Source organism: Staurois parvus, unplaced genomic scaffold, assembly GCF_062004578.1.
Source record: "Staurois parvus isolate SC_StPar_1 unplaced genomic scaffold, SC_StPar_1.0 ptg000262l, whole genome shotgun sequence".
NCBI classification, from domain to species: Eukaryota; Metazoa; Chordata; class Amphibia; order Anura; family Ranidae; genus Staurois; species Staurois parvus.
The window spans coordinates 7,323,238-7,338,728 of NW_028318058.1; the positions used below are offsets into that span (position 1 = coordinate 7,323,238).

Sequence of the window (15,491 nt, forward strand, 5' to 3'; positions counted from 1 at the left end):
TACATTAAGCCCCTAAAACCAAATGAGCATCACATCATATGAATGTCCCAGACTTTGAGGGCCAGTTCACACCATATTTGTTGATGCATTCTGCTGCGTTTTTGATGCGTTCTGGTTCATTTTTCCTCCTTTCTTTTTCTTCAACTTAATAAGGACATGTGCATTTTACTGCATTCCATTACAGTTCAGTGCAGAAAACATTCAGCATGTTCTATTTTTCTGGAACTGGAATGTACTGCAACTGACTGCACTGGTGTGAACTAGGCCTTTGGAAACCATGTAACCTACTATCAATATGTTTTTGATGCAGAAAAAAAAACGCACTGGACTGCATGTGATGTGAACTGGCCCTGAGTATAGCTGTTAGCAATGTGCACCCATAGATAATTGTACCTAATAAAGTGGTCACTGTAAATATCTTGGGGTTGATTTACAAAAACTGGAGAGTGCAAAATCTGGTGCAGCTCTGCATAGAAACAAATCATCTCCCAGTTTTTTTTTTCAAAGCTTAACTGAATAACCTGAAATTAGAAGCTGACTGGCTACCATGCACAGGAGCACTCTCCAGTTTTAATAAAACAACCCCACTGTACTCGAAAGACGAAGTTGAACAAACCCCAGAGAACTGTGAAATGAGCTCAAATGTCTGATAGGGACATCTAACTATCTCTAGGCTGTTCTACTGTTAGTTTTTTATTATAGGAGAATCTGTGAGAATAGAAATATACCATCTTATGTTTTTGAACTTACATGCTCCAAAGCTGTGGTCCTTGTTCAAACCTACTGAATTTACTGACTCAGAAAAAGCATGCAGCCAGTGAAATCATATCATGATTTGCCATCCAGATCAGAGGTTCACTAGGTAGTCCACTATCAGGATTACAGCCTAAAACAAAGCATTGATTGAATGTTGTCTACCCTTTTTATTTGCTTGTATATCCAGGGTTTTTCTTTTTTAAACTACTTGTCCAAGGGACTAAATGGGGTCCCAATCTACTTTTCCCTCATGACAATCTACTTGTCCTGATTAAAAAAATAAATAAATAAAAAAATGAAGGATTGATGTTTTTTATTATGCAGAGATGCTTTTAGGAAAGTCTGGGACTTTTAAAAAATGAAAGGGGCTTTACGGCGACTTAGGGAGGGGAGAGACCTTGCAGTGTGAGAAGCACTGATTTGACGCTCATCAGGAAAGGGGAGTGTCGGCCTCTTTTAACGCTCAGCAGAAGTGCATCTGCTGAGCGAGTAAATAAGGCATCGGCCCCAATGAGAGAGGAAAGAAAACTTTATTCCTACAGGTTACCCTCGCACATGGAAACACTTGGGTGCTCAGTACTAGTGCCTGCTGAGCAGCCAAATCAAGCTCTGGTGTCCGCTTCGTTAGACCCAGTTCACACATGGGCATTTGCATAAGAATTGCGCCAGAATCCCTGCGATTCTGCCCGCAATCTCAAGACGTACTACAATCGCAAAATGCAGGTTCAGGTATCATTAATTTTCAATGGCACCTAAAACGCGGTTTGGTTTTGCTGAAATTGTCATGCGATTTACTGCATCATGTGAAGCTTGTTGTCCAAAATAGCAATTTTCTGTGTGCCAATCATGGCAAAACCGCGCCATGTGATTTACTATGCAGCCATTCGCATTACGTGAAGCTTGTCGCCCAAAAAGGAGCAGGGGCTTTTTTTGAGTGACAAGCTTCACACAATGCGATTTGCTATGCAGCAATCATGGCAAAACCACCCCACATTATTTTCAATGGCACCTGAACCTGCATTTTGCGATCGTGGGCAGAGCTACAGCGTTTCTGACCCCATAACGCCAAGGTGTGAATGGAGCCACCCTAGTTCACACATATGCAATTCTAGATGTATTTTCCAACATACAGATTACCATGACAGGCTAGATATTATGCGTTCCTATTGAGGTGGTTCACATAGAGTGCCATTGCCTGTGTGAGTTTGTAGCGATGCATTCCAGACTCGAAAGTGATAGAGTAGAGTGGCATGCGTAGATAAGTGTTCACATAGGATTGCTACTGACAGGAGTTTTTGCACTGAAGTCAATGGAGGGCGTTTTTTCACTGAAGTCAATGGGAGGCGCTTTTGAATTGAAGTCAATGGAAGGCAGTTGTGGAGAGAGAAAGAGAGAGAGAGAGCCGGCAAAATTGCAACTGTACTGAAATCTTACAGAAATTGGAATGTTATTCACAAAGAAGCATTGCAATTTCAGTACACATGTGTGAACCTAGGCTAAAGATGCTGCTTGCCCGAGCAGGGCTAAAATAAAAAAAGAAAAAACACCTGCCCAACTCCTGGAACTGCATGTTCCAGGAGTCGGGCAATACGATTTGCGCATCCCTGATACCACTAATATTTCTTGTCAGTTTGTATTGTACTGTTAAACACTCTTTATATATGACGCTATATAAATCCTGTATAATAATAATAATATTAAAAAATTAAAAAAAAAAAAAGCAACTGAAAATCACAGGCTCTTTTAAGTAGGTTAGGTACAGTGCTGACCATAAATGCCATTATATGGCTACCTTCTGAACTGCTCTTCCTCATACAAGAAATAATGCTTCAAGCATTTCTTTGATAGGCTTACAAGCCTAGAGCACAGAACACTGAAAAAAGGTAAACTCCATTTTTCCAGTAGAAATCTGAAAATGATAGTTGCTATTTGCATGGCAGGTATGAGCAGTGCTGCTAGTTTTCTCCTGCTTTCATACATCAGCCCCCATGCCTTCATACCTGCAGCAACCAAAGGCTGGAAACAGGTGCAGCTTCCTGTCTGCGTTCCACATCACTGCATGCATTCATTCACCAGGGAATGCTGACACTGTGCTACTTTTCAGAACCATTTGTTTTCCTAACTTGGAATACAGATGTGCACACATACATGTTTTGGAATCTGTGACCGCTTGTGTTACACGGGGATACTTGAGTGGCCGTAACAGGCAATCCTTGCAAGTGATGCATCCAGTCTTCATATGTTACAATCAGATGAGTATCAAGATATACAGAGCTTTCCCCAGGGAGCTATAAGTGACTTCAACTGTAAGAAGTGCTTTTTTATCACATTCTCCGTTTTCCTAACGTGTTGAATGAGCAAGAATCATTCCTTTTCTATAGAGCAAAGAGAACAAGTAGGTCATCATATATGTGCTGTATTTACTGGCTAGATGACTGGGACAGTATGTCCTACCAGTATTGTTATGCATTAGGGGACTTGCAGATGCCTTGCTGTCCAGAATTCTCAACAGCATGCTCAATGGTAAAGTCCAGAAATCTTTCCTAATTAAAGAAGAACTCCAGGCGCAAAAGATATTTTTCAATAGTCAAACTATGTAAATCCACTTTGTGAACCAAATGCTTTAACAAACCCAAATATCATCTTGTAAATGTAGGGGTGATATCATTCCTGTGCTGTGCAGAGATCAGAGCGGTAGGGGCTCAGCAGGCTCCACCCACTACAGGCTGCCTACAGAAAACTACAGGAGGGGTGGAGACAAGACCAGTCAGCCTGCACAAGTAGAGAGAGCAACAATGACCGGTCTTTATTACAGGAAGGTCCTGCACAGAAGGAAAGCTTCACACTGGATTACTGCACATATCTAGAAGAATTACACAAAGAACAGCAGGATTCAAGTCATAATACACACAACTCTTGTATTTAGACAATATTTTCTTAACTGTGAATTTAGCTTTAAACAAAGTAGCAGAGGCATTAAAGCCACACTGTCCATTCCTTCTACTCATCTCCATGCCTCATGGGTATCAAGTGTTAATATCAGCAATATTTTTTTTTGTTAACCATGTGATAAATTTCATTCAAGTCTGTACAAACTTCAGCAGGATGTGACATGACACAAGTCACATTTTTCCCTTTTGGATATGAAAATTAAACAAACACAACCCTAACCGATTGATATTTAGTTTGGTAAAGCACTGTATATCACACCATTGCTATTTTTCATCGCTTTTGGCATCTTAGTGCTGCTGATCTCTTGCACCCTTTGTTTCCCTCTTTCTCTACATGCACTGCACATCATTGACCAACAGATACAATGGTGGACCATGCCTTTGCACTGTATGTTGACACATCTGATTTTACTCTCTATCAACAAGGTGACAACACAAGGGCACACATGGGAAACAATTGTCACCATGTAAGATCAAGTGCCTGATCAAGGACTTTGATTTCAGGACCACTAGAATTGATTTTAAAGCTGAACTCCAGGAAAAAATAAAACATTTTATTTTCATTTGCTATGCAGATATAAACTTATGCTGCATTAAAGTGGAACTTCATTCTCTCAATCAACATGAACTATTTTTAATCTTCATACTGCTGGCATTAGTAAATAGATAGGAAAGTATATCATATTTATTTGTTTTAAACTGTTTTTACATTTCTTCATTTACTTTCTGGTTTACATGCCTAGGCAAATGATATCATACATCCCAGGAGTCTTCAGGAGGGGTTTTCTCAGTTAAGCATGCACTCTTGCCTGCATGTCTGAGCTAAGGGCAGATGGATTCCAGGAAATAAATGCTACATGAATCATCTGCCATTAGCTCAAGATGGCTGTGGGCAGAAATGCTAGGGGGTGTTCTTCAATGTGATTTCTTAGCAAAATAAAGCATGGAGACATGGATGGGGTGGTGGTGGGGGGGGGCATTTGCTTTGAATAGGAAAACTTAATTGTTTGTGGTGCTCAGATCCAGTGAAGTTCTCCTTCAAATGAAAACCCTAATTTTATTTATTTCAATTTATTCAATCTGCACAGTACTTTAACCACTTCCTGCCCAGGAGAATTCTGAGATTTCTCTAAAAACCTACATAAAAAATGGAGAATAAAATAGTGTTTGTTACCATTCTTTTTAAGTTGTACGATATTCGCGCAGTGGTTTATCAAATGTAAATTTTTAAGAAAAAATGAAACAATTGTGCATTGCACACAAACAATACAAAACTAAATTTTTGGTATAATATCAAAGATGTTACGTTGAGTAAATAGATACCAAATATATGAAGATTTAAAGTTCGCACAGCTGTGAAATGGCTACAGTACGTAAAAATCTCCATAGGTGGCGCTTTAAAACATTTACTGGTTACCAGTTTACAGTTAAATGTGAGCTGTGGCCCTAGAATTATTGTTCTTGCTCTGTCAGGCAATACCTTGTGTGGTGCGATCACCATTTTTGAGAGACCTATATGCATGTTCACATTTGCACCTTTTTGCTAATTTTTTATTTTTTGTTTGTACTTTTTTAAACTTTTTTTTTTATATCACAAGGGATGAACAACATGCATGGCAAAGGGGGTTGGGGTGGGAGGTCCCCTTCTGTGCTTTGTAAAAGTGATCGGGAAGTTGTAGAGCTGCTCTGATCACTCTTATGTGAAAGCCCATCATACAGACTTACAGTTCAAACTGTAATACAGTTCTGATAGGAGTAACTCACTCTTCACTTTGTCCAAAATGTCTGTGAATGGAGGCAATGCGGATGAATGTCACAATCTCTCCTTGCTCATTCACAAAACTCCTTGTATTCTGTGAAAAGGCATTTTCTTAAAAGGCAAGTGACTTGCCATTAGAGCTGTACTACAGCCGGAACAGTAAAGTTTCAAGAACGGAACCGTAAGAGGAAGTACATTGTGCATGCTGTGTAAACAGCTGGCGTAAGGAAGCCAAAAGGTGCAGTGTACAGCCGCTCATGGCAATGAATGGCTGTACGCTGCTATATGAATGTTTCCACCGGCAGTCTGCATACAGTGTTGTATGCCCATGACCTAAACCCTTGTACAGCAGCATACAGTCATTCATTGCAATAGGAGATTGAAGCTGCACCCTTGCACTGGCCATGTATGCCCTATGCGCAATGTATGCCCTTGTGACTGTGTGCATGAATCCTAAGGCCCCATTGCATGGGGCGGACTCCGCCTGCAATCTTCTTGCTCAGCAGGGGAACTGTCTGCTGATCCCCGCCGAGCAGGCAAACAACAGTTCCGCTCCACTTATGCAGAGTGGTTACGGACACAACCAGGGGCGGACTGACAGCTCACGGGGCCCCCGGGCAGTAGGGGATCATGGGGCCCCTGTGTCCTTGCCCAAACTCAAAAAAGCCTATTAAAAAGGTATCAGGGGCATCTCATGGGGCCCCCTACTGACCCCGGGCCCTCGGACAGTGCCCGAGTTTCCAAATGGTCAGCCAGTCCCTGGACACAACTCGCTTTCCTCTATGGGTGGTCAGATGTAAACAGATACACACGATTGCCATCCAATCCACTGGATGGAAGGGGAACAAATCCACATCCTGTTGTTTTTAGCAGTTCGGATTCGATGTAGGTGGGTGTAAACAGACACATGTGCATTTACACCTGCCATTCCACAGAGAAGAATTGAGGTTCCAATCAGGTCTACCTGAAAAATGGACCGTACATGTGAAAGTTGCCCAAGTCTCAGCACTGAATTTTAGCACTTATAGTACTGTACAGGCTGAACAAAATGACATTTTCCCAAACATAACTACACATTCGACAGGCATCACTGGAGGTAGTTTACAATTACATAGCAAATGAAACAAATAGCTTTTCTCAAAGTTTATCTTTAAGGAATTCTGCAGATGTTTGGCATCTTTTGAAATTCTATTCACTTATTAAAGCTTATATGTGATTTTTGTGTGAAAATAAAACCCCTAAACACCAGATGTGACAGATAGTCATGTCTATAGGTTGATGGCCATTTAATAGGAGCATATATATGAATATATGATTCTAAAACATCAGTGCATTACATTGTTTACTTGTCTCCGTTTTCTGTACACTGAGAGCACCCCACCCAGGGAGAACTTGTTTGCTGCAATTTAGACGGCATTAGTTTCAGACTTCTGAAAACACACCAGCTTGGTGACACCATCATTTGTCTTTGATCACAATTCTTACTGCCAGGTCTTCCAAGAAGGTTACGGATTTCTATAGATTTGAAGCTTCCTATAATTAGAGATGAATGCCAGCAAACTGGCTACAGAGATGGACTAGTACAAGGAGACTATTCCAAACTGACTTTCTCCCATGTACAATGCACGGCTATATAAAGCAGATCTATAGGATGTACCAGTGTTCACAATGAAAACTAATCCACAATTATTTTCTCCCTGAACATTTTTGGTAAATTAAAATCCATTTGGCTGCTATTTACTCTGCACATCAATTTTCTTGACACAGCCTTAAAGTAGTATTAAACCCTCAATGTTTTTTTGAGCTCAATAAAATAAACATTCCCCAGTAAACTATTTGGTAAAATTTTTATCTCAGCACTTGCAGTTTATAACTTTCCATGCTGCTGGCTTCTGCTCTCTCGGAGCTGCTTCCCTGAACTTTTGATATTCCCAGGAAAGGGATAACAGTGGACAGTGCAGTCTGCGGTACGCCTGCTTGGAGAAGGGGAGTGCCTTGCAATTCTAGGCTATAGGGCTGTCTGTTTCTATTGATGTGCACAGCGTAGGGAGACACAACTTTAGCCCCTGAATGCCACAGTGACTCCACTGGACACTACAAGAGGAAGGAGCCACTCTGATACAGGAAACCCCAGGCAGTGATCAAGTCACCAGCTTAAACCGCAACATAGGCAAGGATTAAAGGCTCTTTTACATGGGCAGCAGTGTCTACCACCCTTTGAAAAGGAATTTGTGATGGATTGATTTTCAGAGGGCAGCAGAACAGCAGCTGCCAAGGCAGGAGGCAATGAAGGTCTGTTTTTTTTTTTTTCCTTTAAACTCCCAAGAGGAATTTTGTATTAAAAATTCCACAGCGCAAGCCTTGGCTCGTGGTTGAGGCAAGCTCCCATTGACCTTAATGGGTGCATTTGGCAGATGGTGCCACCTGTCATACTTGCCGCCAAGTTAAAACTGTGGCGGAACAAAGCATTGCAACCACAGCATGTGTACAACCCAGTCTGACTGCAATAGTAAAATTTTGCCGAGCTGTTGGGTGGAGGGGCAGGTGCTCAAACCATGGCTCAACCACCTGTATATACCACCCGCATGAATAGCCCCCAAAGAAAGAAGCTGCCTCCTTAATATATAATTAAATCAGGTGCTGAAAATACTTACAAGGGTTTAATATCACTTTAAATCTCTCTCTAAATGATTTTGGCAAATTAAAATCCAATTGTCTGCTGTGCCCTCTGCACACCAACAATATCTTGGCACAGCCTTTAATAAATAAGCACGTATAGCACACATATCACCTACAACATTCTAAATGATAATAATAGAAATGATGTTTGCAGAAAAATATAACCAGTGAACTACAGGCAAAAAATTGTGACTTTGTTAGCAGACCCCAACATTCAGATATTTGAGGTTTTCTCCAACACTGTTACCAGGCTCCTCAGCTGAATACCAGAGCTAAGAAGCTTTAACTGATTGCAGTGTTCTCCTTCTAGGAATCCCTGAATAAGGAGCTTCTCCCTGTGTGCACAGCAATCTTCAGCCAAACCCCTCATCAAAGGGGAACTTACCTCCACATACATGATCACCCATGTATGGGGGAACTCACCTCCACACAGACAACTCATCCATGTACCAGGGGAAACGCACCTCCACACATACAAGTCACCCATGTACCGGAGGAAACTCATCTCCACACATACAAGTCACCCATGTACTGGAGGAAACTCACCACCACATATTCAAGTCACCCATGTACCGGGGGAAACTCACCTCCACACATGCAAGTCACCCACGTCCAGGGGAACTCACCTCTACACATGCAAGTCACTCACGTCTAGGGGAACTCACCTCCACAAATGCTAGTCACCTACGTACGGGGGAACTCACCTCCATACATGCAAGTCACTTACATATGGGGAAACTCACCTCCACACCTGCAAGTCACTTACATATGGGGAAACTCACCTCCACACCTGCAAGTCACTTACATATGGGGAAACTCACCTCCACACCTGCAAGTCACCTATGTCTGGGGGAACTCACCTCCACACATATGATCATTCGTGCATAGGGGAACTCACCTCTACACATATGATCACTCATGTATGGGGAACCCACCTTCACACATATGTTCATTTGTACACAGGGGAACTCACCTTCACACATACGATCATTCATACATAGGGGAACTCACCTCTATACATATGATCACCCATGTATAGGGAAACTCATCTCCGTAGATATGATCATCCATGTATGGGGGAACTCACCTCCACACATATGATCATCCATGTACAGGGGAACTCATCTCTGCATACATGATCACCCATGCACAGGGGAACTCAACTCCACACATACCATCACCAATGTCCAGGGGAACTTACCTCCATAGATATGATCACCCATGTCCAGGGGAAGTCACCTCCAAACATGCCAGCACCCATGTCTAGGGGAACTCACTTCCTTAGATATGATCACCCATGTCCAGGGGAAGTCACTTCCTTAGATATGATCACCCATGTCCAGGGGAACTCACCTCCTTAGATATGATCACCCATGTCTAGGGAAACTCACCTCCTTAGGAATGATCACCCATGTCAAGGGGAACTCACTTCCACACATACTATCACCCATGTTCAGGAGAACTCACCTCCTTAGATATGATCATCCATGTCCAGGGGAACTAACCTCCACACAAATGGTCACCCATGTTCAGGGGAACTCACTTCCACACATACTATCACTCATGTTCAGGAGAACTCACCTCCTTAGATATGATCATCCATGTCCAGGGGAACTCACCTCCACACATACTATCACCCATGTTCAGGAGAACTCACCTCCTTAGATATGATCATCCATGTCCAGGGGAACTCAGCTTCACACAAATTATCACCCATGTCCAGGGGAACTCACCTCCATACAAATGATCACCCATGTCCAGGGGAACTCACCTCCACACAAATGATCACCCATGTCCAGGGGAACTCACCTCCGCACAAATGATCACCCATGTCCAGGGGAACTCACCTCCACACAAATGATCACCCATGTCCAGGGGAACTCACCTCCGCACAAATGATCACCCATGTCCAGGGGAACTCACCTCCGCACAAATGATCACCCATGTCCAGGGGAACTCACCTCCGCACAAATGATCACCCATATCCAGGGGAACTCACCTCCGCACAAATGATCACCCATGTCCAGGGGAACTCACCTCCGCACAAATGATCACCCATGTCCAGGGGAACTCACCTCCGCACAAATGATCACCCATGTCCAGGGGAACTCACCTCCGCACAAATGATCACCCATGTCCAGGGGAACTCACCTCCGCACAAATGATCACCCATGTCCAGGGGAACTCACCTCCACACAAATGGTCACCCATGTCCAGGGGAACTCACCTCCACACAAATGGTCACCCATGTCCAGGGGAACTCACCTCCACACATACTATCACTTATGTCCAGGGGAACTCACCTCCACACAAATGGGCACCCATGTCCAGGGGAACTCACCTCCACACATACTATCATCCATGCACATGTGTGCCCATGCCACCATCCATGGTATCTCCTCAATACAACAGCAAGCCTGCATGTAGCAGCCAATAAGTGTTTGTATGAAGGCTGTACAAAGTAGAGATACACAGAGAAGATGAGGAGGAAGACTAGGTAGACGATGTAGAGTGAGGAGCTCGCTGCTCGCACCGCTCCTTTGTCTATGGATGAACAAAGCAGGCTGTTCTGCTATCTCCGGATGACACTGTCTTTACCTGCAGGCTCAGGGTTCTCCTCCTCCTCCCGTTCAGGTCCTCATCCCCGGAGCCGGGTGCCGTGCTGGGCTTTCTGCAGATGACTCCACACTCCGCCGGACTGACATGTTGGAGGGTGCCCGTGTTCCTTCTCTGTGCGGTCGGTCCGCCGCGGTGCGCTCCCTCCCTCCTTCCCCAGTCCTTCTCCTCCACCTCCTCTCAGCACAGCGCTCTATGTCGTCCTGACAGAACGGCGCTCAGCACATGTGAATGCCCGTTGCTGGCAGAGAATGAAAGGAGCCGGGTAGAGCGGGGAGGAGAAGAGCGGCTCTCCCCCGTCTTTGAATCCATGTCACTGGGCTGCAGGAGAGCCCGCTCCTCCCGGTGTTCCCGCCCCTTTCCCTCGCTCTCTGAGGAGATGTCAGGAGTGGGCTGCTTGGTGTGAGAAGAGGCAGCATGTAACTCTCATCTCCAGAGCCCGCGTGTGGTCCCACTTCTCTCCACAACCCCAACACATTCCCATTGGGGGACACTTCTCTGTGGAACTGGGGCTCATTCACATGCCTTCCAATCAGGGGCGGACTGACAACTCATGGGGCCCCGGACAATAGGGGATCATGGGGCCCCTGTGTGCTCGCCCACACTCAAACCACACCCAAAAAAGCCTATGAAAGGTACCAGGGACATCTCATGGGGCCCCCTACTGATCCCGGGCCCTCGGGCAGTGCCTGAGTTCCCCAATGGTCAGCCGGCCCCTGCTTCCAATCCAGTGCTAGGACAAGGTCATCCAGTGCCCAGGGCAAACATGCCAAATTGTGACCCCCATCCCTTCCCACTTCATGATGTGCAAACTTAGGGACATTGTCACTACTCCCGTCAGCCTTGTAATAGACGGAAGCCCCCCAATTCCCACTTCATGATGTGCAAACTTAGGGAGTCCTCATTGTCACTACTCCTGTCAGCCTTGTAATAGACGGAAGCCCCCCGCTTCCCACTTCATGATGTGCAAACTTAGGGAGTCCCCATTGTCACTACTCCCGTCAGCCTTGTAATAGATGGAAGCCCCCCGCTTCCCACTTCATGATGTGCAAACTTAGGGAGTCTTACATTGTTACTACTCCCGTCAGTCTTGTAATAGACGGAAGTCCCCCGCTTCCCACTTCATGATGTGCAAACTTAGGGAGTCCCCATTGTCACTACTCCCGTCAGCCTTGTAATAGATGGAAGCCCCCCGCTTCCCACTTCATGATGTGCAAACTTAGGGAGTCTTACATTGTTACTACTCCCGTCAGTCTTGTAATAGACGGAAGCCCCCCGCTTCCCACTTCATGATGTGCAAACTTAGGGAGTCCTCATTGTCACTACTCCCGTCAGCCTTGTAATAGACGGAAGCCCCCCGCTTCCCACTTCATGATGTGCAAACTGAGGGAGTCCTACATTGTCACTACTCCCGTCAGCCTTGTAATAGACGGAAGCCCCCCGCTTCCCACTTCATGATGTGCAAACTTAGGGAGACTTACACTGTCACTACTCACGTCAGCCTTGTAGTAGACGGAAGCCCCCCGCTTCCCACTTCATGATGTGCAAACTTAGGGAGTCCTCATTGTCACTACTCCCGTCAGCCTTGTAATAGACGGAAGCCCCCCGCTTCCCAATTCATGATGTGCAAACTTAGGGAGTCCTACACTGTCACTACTCCCGTCAGCCTTGTAATAGACGGAAGCCCCCCGCTTCCCACTTCATGATGTGCAAACTTAGGGAGTCCTCATTGTCACTACTCCCGTCAGCCTTGTAATAGACGGAAGCCCCCCGCTTCCCACTTCATGATGTGCAAACTTAGGGAGTCCTCATTGTCACTACTCCCGTCAGCCTTGTAATAGACGGAAGCCCCCCGCTTCCCACTTCAAGATGTGAAAACTTAGGGAGTCCCCATTGTCACTACTCCCGTCAGCCTTGTAATAGATGGAAGCCCCCCGCTTCCCACTTCATGATGTGCACACTTAGGGAGTCTTACATTGTCACTACTCCCGTCAGCCTTGTAATAGACGGAAGCCCCCCGCTTCCCACTTCATGATGTGCAAACTTAGGGAGTCCTCATTGTCACTACTCCTGTCAGCCTTGTAATAGACGGAAGCCCCCCGCTTCCCACTTCAAGATGTGCAAACGTAGGGAGTCCCCATTGTCACTACTCCCGTCAGCCTTGTAATAGATGGAAGCCCCCCGCTTCCCACTTCATGATGTGCAAACTTAGGGAGTCTTACATTGTTACTACTCAGTCTTGTAATAGACGGAAGCCCCCCGCTTCCCACTTCATGATGTGCAAACTTAGGGAGTCCTCATTGTCACTACTCCCGTCAGCCTTGTAATAGACGGAAGCCCCCCGCTTCCCACTTCATGATGTGCAAACTTAGGGAGTCTTACATTGTCACTACTCCCGTCAGCCTTGTAATAGATGGAAGCCCCCCGCTTCCCACTTCATGATGTGCAAACTTAGGGAGTCTTACATTGTCACTACTCCCGTCAGCCTTGTAATAGACGGAAGCCCCTGCTTCCCACTTCATGATGTGCAAACTTAGGGAGTCTTACACTGTCACTACTCACGTCAGCCTTGTAGTAGACGGAAGCCCCCCGCTTCCCACTTCATGATGTGCAAACTTAGGGAGTCCTCATTGTCACTACTCCCGTCAGCCTTGTAATAGACGGAAGCCCCCCGCTTCCCACTTCATGATGTGCAAACTTAGGGAGTCTTACACTGTCACTACTCCCGTCAGCCTTGTAATAGACGGAAGCCCCCCGCTTCCCACTTCATGATGTGCAAACTTAGGGAGTCCTCATTGTCACTACTCCCGTCAGCCTTGTAATAGACGGAAGCCCCCCGCTTCCCACTTCATGATGTGCAAACTTAGGGAGTCCTCATTGTCACTACTCCCGTCAGCCTTGTAATAGATGGAAGCCCCCCGCTTCCCACTTCATGATGTGCAAACTTAGGGAGTCCTCATTGTCACTACTCCTGTCAGCCTTGTAATAGACGGAAGCCCCCCGCTTCCCACTTCAAGATGTGCAAACTTAGGGAGTCCCCATTGTCACTACTCCCGTCAGCCTTGTAATAGATGGAAGCCCCCCGCTTCCCACTTCATGATGTGCAAACTTAGGGAGTCTTACATTGTCACTACTCCCGTCAGCCTTGTAATAGACGGAAGCCCCCCGCTTCTCACTTCATGATGTGCAAACTTAGGGAGTCCTCATTGTCACTACTCCTGTCAGCCTTGTAATAGACGGAAGCCCCCCGCTTCCCACTTCAAGATGTGCAAACGTAGGGAGTCCCCATTGTCACTACTCCCGTCAGCCTTGTAATAGATGGAAGCCCCCCGCTTCCCACTTCATGATGTGCAAACTTAGGGAGTCTTACATTGTTACTACTCAGTCTTGTAATAGACGGAAGCCCCCCGCTTCCCACTTCATGATGTGCAAACTTAGGGAGTCCTCATTGTCACTACTCCCGTCAGCCTTGTAATAGACGGAAGCCCCCCGCTTCCCACTTCATGATGTGCAAACTTAGGGAGTCTTACATTGTCACTACTCCCGTCAGCCTTGTAATAGACGGAAGCCCCCCCGCTTCCCACTTCATGATGTGCAAACTTAGGGAGTCTTACATTGTCACTACTCCCGTCAGCCTTGTAATAGATGGAAGCCCCCCGCTTCCCACTTCATGATGTGCAAACTTAGGGAGTCTTACATTGTTACTACTCCTGTCAGCCTTGTAATAGACGGAAGCCCCCCGCTTCCCACTTCATGATGTGCAAACTTAGGGAGTCTTACACTGTCACTACTCCCGTCAGCCTTGTAGTAGACGGAAGCCCCCCGCTTCCCACTTCATGATGTGCAAACTTAGGGAGTCCTCATTGTCACTACTCCCGTCAGCCTTGTAAAAGACGGAAGCCCCCCGCTTCCCACTTCATGATGTGCAAACTTAGGGAGTCCTACACTGTCACTACTCCCGTCAGCCTTGTAATAGACGGAAGCCCCCCGCTTCCCACTTCATGATGTGCAAACTTAGGGAGTCTTACACTGTTACTACTCCCGTCAGCCTTGTAATAGACGGAAGCCCCCCGCTTCCCACTTCATGATGTGCAAACTTAGGGATTCCTACACTGTCACTACTCCCGTCAGCCTTGTAATAGACGGAAGCCCCCCGCTTCCCACTTCATGATGTGCAAACTTAGGGAGTCTTACATTGTCACTACTCCCGTCAGCCTTGTAATAGACGGAAGCCCCCCGCTTCCCACTTCATGATGTGCAAACTTAGGGAGTCCTCATTGTCACTACTCCTGTCAGCCTTGTAATAGACGGAAGCCCCCCGCTTCCCACTTCAAGATGTGCAAACTTAGGGAGTCCCCATTGTCACTACTCCCGTCAGCCTTGTAATAGATGGAAGACCCCCGCTTCCCACTTCATGATGTGCAAACTTAGGGAGTCTTACATTGTTACTACTCAGTCTTGTAATAGACGGAAGCCCCCCGCTTCCCACTTCATGATGTGCAAACTTAGGGAGTCCTCATTGTCACTACTCCCGTCAGCCTTGTAATAGACGGAAGCCCCCCGCTTCCCACTTCATGATGTGCAAACTTAGGGAGTCTTACATTGTCACTACTCCCGTCAGCCTTGTAATAGACGGAAGCCCCCCGCTTCCCACTTCATGATGTGCAAACTTAGGGAGTCTTACATTGTCACTACTCCCGTCAGCCTTGTAATAGATGGAAGCCCCCCGC

The 15,491-nt window shown here is 45.9% G+C and overlaps 1 protein-coding gene across 1 annotated transcript in view; it reads right to left on the reverse strand.

Annotated features, from left to right (window-relative positions):
* Positions 1 to 11,149, reverse strand: part of ST6GAL2 (ST6 beta-galactoside alpha-2,6-sialyltransferase 2) — a 219,174-nt gene extending 208,025 nt beyond the window's left edge. The window contains exon 1 of the mRNA XM_089681273.1: positions 10,744 to 11,149. The gene's annotated coding sequence lies outside the window, so the exon portion shown is untranslated. The remainder of the gene's footprint in view (positions 1 to 10,743) is intronic.
* Between the last annotated feature and the right edge of the window lie 4,342 nt (positions 11,150 to 15,491).